The sequence below is a fragment of the Apodemus sylvaticus genome, chromosome 2 (genome assembly GCF_947179515.1).
Source record: "Apodemus sylvaticus chromosome 2, mApoSyl1.1, whole genome shotgun sequence".
In the NCBI taxonomy this organism is placed as follows: domain Eukaryota; kingdom Metazoa; phylum Chordata; class Mammalia; order Rodentia; family Muridae; genus Apodemus; species Apodemus sylvaticus.
The window spans coordinates 183,632,812-183,637,098 of record NC_067473.1 but is presented as its reverse complement, the minus strand read 5'-3'; the positions used below and the strand labels follow the sequence as shown (position 1 = coordinate 183,637,098).

At 52.8% G+C, this 4,287-nt stretch overlaps 1 pseudogene; it reads right to left on the bottom strand.

Annotated features, from left to right (window-relative positions):
• Window positions 1-1,375: 1,375 nt before the first annotated feature.
• Window positions 1,376-1,494, bottom strand: LOC127679563 (uncharacterized; annotated as a pseudogene).
• Window positions 1,495-4,287: the final 2,793 nt, after the last annotated feature.

Genomic DNA, 4,287 nt, shown 5'->3' with positions numbered 1-4,287 from the left:
CCTCTTTGCTCGCAAATGTTCATTGCAATGACTCTGGTCTGATTCTAGGCCTCTGGCTTCTGCTACTCCATCAATACTGGATCCCCACTGGGTCTCCTCTCAGATACCCTAAGTCATCTGGCCGACCTTTGGTGGTAACAGATCCCTGATGCTGCAGGGCCACAGACCCAGACATGGTCTCCAATAACAACACAGGCCAGGACCCCACCATGGTCCCAGGTGGCATCACTGGCTGCTCCCATGAGACTGTTCCTCGCTACCCTGGAATCTCCAGTTCTGCTCTCTTCACTGTGCCCACATCCTTCTGTTTCTGTCTCTTCCATTTCTCCACCACTTACTTGTTCCTCTTAGTAGCACCTGGGGTCTCCGAGTGTCTGGGGTTGTCTCTGGCATGGTCCACGCACTCCCCAGGCCTGAGTGCTTATCTCTGGCTAACTCCTCATTCAGGCTGCCTGAGTAGCACCATGCGACTGGCCCGCCTGGGTAGCGCCATGACTGGCTCAGGATCATTCCTGCCCTGGGGCCCATTGTTTTGGGAAAAACTAAAAATGATCCTGCCAACTCTCCTGCTTCACATGCCACAACCGTGCCCCAGCGGGGTCCCACACTGAGCTGTCCCACTCGGAGCTGTCCCACTCGGAGCTGTCCCACTCAGAGCTGTCCCACTCAAGGCTGTCCCACTCGGAGCTGTCCCACTCGGAGCTGTCCCACACGGAGCTGTCCCACTCAGAGCTGTCCCACACGGAGCTGCCCACTCGGAGCTGTCCCACTCAGAGCTGTCCCACTCGGAGCTGCCCACTCGGAACTGTCCCACTCAAGGCTGTCCCACTCGGAGCTGTCCCACTCGGAGCTGTCCCACTATGCACCAATCTCGCTGCTGAGCTGTTCTCTCCCAGGTGGCGCCCACAGCATCCCAGCTGTGTTTTCTCCACCATAAACCCCTGCAATCGGTGGACCCACATTCCAGTAACCAAGGAAATCAAAACTCTTAAAGCTTAATTACCCAATCCGATTTATGTCTAAATAATATTATAGTTTACAAGATGCCAATACAGTAATTTAAGAGCCAATTGATAATGATAAAAGCTTTATCCCAATATCGCTAACCGTATAGAAACATAGCTATTTTGGCTAGTAAATGCAATGCCGGCCCACGTCCAAAGCCACCTCGGTTCTCCTCCCTTATCCTCCTGCGACCTCAGTCCCTCCACTAGCTCCGCCTCCCTTTTCCTGACCAATCACAGGCCTCCCACTGCGCGAATGCGATTGGACAGGGAAAATCTTGCAACAGCCCGAGGTCCCAGGAGGGCTTCTCTTGCTTGCTCCCTGTCCTTGCACAGGACTGGTGGCCATCTCAGGTTTGTTTTCTTCAAGAAGTGCTAGGCTACTAATCATTCAGACATGGCAGAATGTAGATGTGGCCTCTCTTTTCTCTGCCACCTGCTGACGCACATGTGACACAACAGTCACGCTTGCTATGGCTCTAGGAGCACAAGATTTTCTTAATTAGTGACAGATACAGAAGGGCTCACCCCCGTCAGGTGGTCCTGGCTTCTGTAAGAAAGCAGGCTGAGTAAGCCATGAGGAGCAAGCCAGTAAGCAGCACCCCTCCACGGCCCCTGCATCAGCCCCTGCCCCCAGGCTCCTGCCCTGCCTGAGCTCCTGCCCTCACTGCCCTGTCACCTGGGAGTGTGACAGTGCCCACACTGCCACTGTACCAAATATGGGGCGTAGGCCTGGAGGATTAACAGAAAACACAGACTCCAGTCATTCAGTAAGGAGAATGCCAAAGCTTTACTGAGGGACCAGCAGTATATACTAAAGGCCGGGTTAAAAACAACAGGAAAAAGCAATCAGCCTTAGGTCAGGCACCTGGGAACTCCCTACCTCACCCGGCCGGGATCAAGCTCAGCCGCAGGGTGTTCTGCTCTCAGGAAACCGGTGGAAACAGCTTAGCTGGGGCGGTGAGCTAAGCTCTCCAATGCCCACCAGGAGTGCAAGCTGAAATAAGCCCTCCCCCCAGTTGCTTTGCTCGCGGTGCTTCTTCAAGCAACTGTAACTCTAACTAGGACAAACCCCACTGAGGTGTGGCGTTCTGTCCTCGCAGCTCAGGAAGAGCCATAAAGACAGCTGGGGGACATGTGATGGATAGAGTTGTCCTCTTGACAGAACATAGAATCCCCCAGAAGATGTGCTTCTGGACACAGCTCCGGGCTTTCTCAGTTGGACTGGCCTCTCTGGCCATGCCCATCGGGATTTGTCGGTACATTTAGTTGACGTGGGAAGACCTGCCCTCTCTCCTGGGCTGGATTCTGGCCTGTACGGAAGGAGGCAGTGAGGGGAGCTCAGACAGTCATCACTCTCATCTTCCTGACTGTGGCTGCAATGTCACAAGGCCACCTCAGGCTTCTGCTGTCCGGTCTCTCTGCCATGGTGGACAGTGGCATGATCAGAGAGCTACAGGAAACCCTTCCTTAAGTCGCTTTTCTCAGATTATTTTTACCACAACAACAGACAAGCAAGAATAAAGACGAGGAGCCTCGAATGGACTCCAGTCCAGACCAAGTCTGCACTGCGCTGTGTGGTAATTTCATTAGAGGGTCTGAGTGTTTCCAGGGTTTGACCACAGAGCTGAGCTTTGGTAGTGACACCTCCAGCTTTACCTGTTTCTAATCAGGAAACAGCGATATTTCCTCAGACCGTGATGCTAAACAAACACACAAGCAAAAAGTAGTAACTGCGGTTTTTACCTCTTGGCTGCCATTTTGGCTCTCAGTGCACCACCTTTCAGCGGTAATCCTCTTACTCTAAGGCCACCTTCCTTCTGACTGGTCTGTTTCTGAGCAGACATCAGGGTTGCTAACCTCACAGGCACTGCAAGAAAAAGGAGTCCCGAGGAGCTGGCACTGTCAGGCACAGGAGTGTGAGCAAGAGGACCTGGCCCCTTCGGCTCCTGCCGCCCCCGCCTCCCCTGCTGCGCCCCCCCCCCCGTGGCCCCTGCAGCCCACACCGCCCCTGCTGCTTATGCCTTCACAGCAGAGATTCAGAAGTGCTGTCTCCGAGCGATGGGTGCTGAAGGGTCTTAGGTGTCATCTGATACTCTGCATTGGCTGTCATGCCTTGGAGAGCTGTGACTGATGGAGAGCAGACAGATGAGGGACGCACCTCAGAAGCTGGCCTCTGACATCAGCTCTCCTGAACTTGGACCCCCCCCCAAAAAAAACTGACTAGAATTAGTTACCCAAGCCCTTGGAGCTTCAGTTTCTAAGTTGGGGTGATGTTCTGTTGTGTGATACTAGTAAAACATACGGTACATGTAGTGATACCTCAATGCAGTTATGGTGGGAGTTCATATATACACTTGTGTATATGTAGTACATATGAAATATATATAATATATAAAGCATAGAGAGAGAACATACAGGGAGAGAGAGAGAGAGAGAGAGAGAGAGAGAGAGAGAGAGAACTCCAGCCTTTACTGTTTGACTTTGATGTGCCTGTGTGTGTCCTCAAGACATTGGCTTCAATCCACTGGCCCTGAGGCTGCAGTGCCACGTTTCCAACGGGGGCTCGGGGCAAGCCACCGTGTCCCCGGAGCCCTAGCAGACCGCAAGGCTCAGGCAGGGGCTGCTTGGGGATGGCTGGAAACAGTGTTAAACTCTAAGTAAATGAAGCTTTTACATTGAAAATGGGTGCCCCACCTCCTTCCAGCAAAGCCAGAGAAGGGAAGGGGCCATGGTGTTTATCTTGTTAAGTGTGGAAACTGGGATGGAGAATGCAGACAGGAATGCAATCAGACCGAGCGGGCACTGGCGTTCCCACCACCACGGGAAAGGATGATTCTAAAATACTGTGGAGAGCCCCGTGCGTGCAGGTGTTCTCCAGAGAGTGAGCACACAGGCAGCACGGCCTCATCTGCAGGAGCCTCTCATGGTCACTCAGAAACTGCACCAAGACTCTCCCCCCACTGCTTCCCTCTCCCCTCCCTCCCTTAACCCCCTCCCTCCCCCTCCTTCCCTCCCCCCTCCCTCCCTCTGTAGAACATTTATAATTAAAGTGAACTTGAGACCATAAGCACACAGGCTGTATGCAGCATCTACTGCAAATCCCCTGGATATTTGTAAAGCTAAGACTTGTGAAGAACCAAAGGTGCAAGAGTTCCCTGAGAAGGGCTAGAAACTTCCTCCGCTGAGGCTTTTATTAAAGCCAAAGGTTACCTGAGATAAATATCGTATGACCGGCATTTCAGAGAAAGGAAAGAACTTCTGCGACCTGTAATGACGGAGC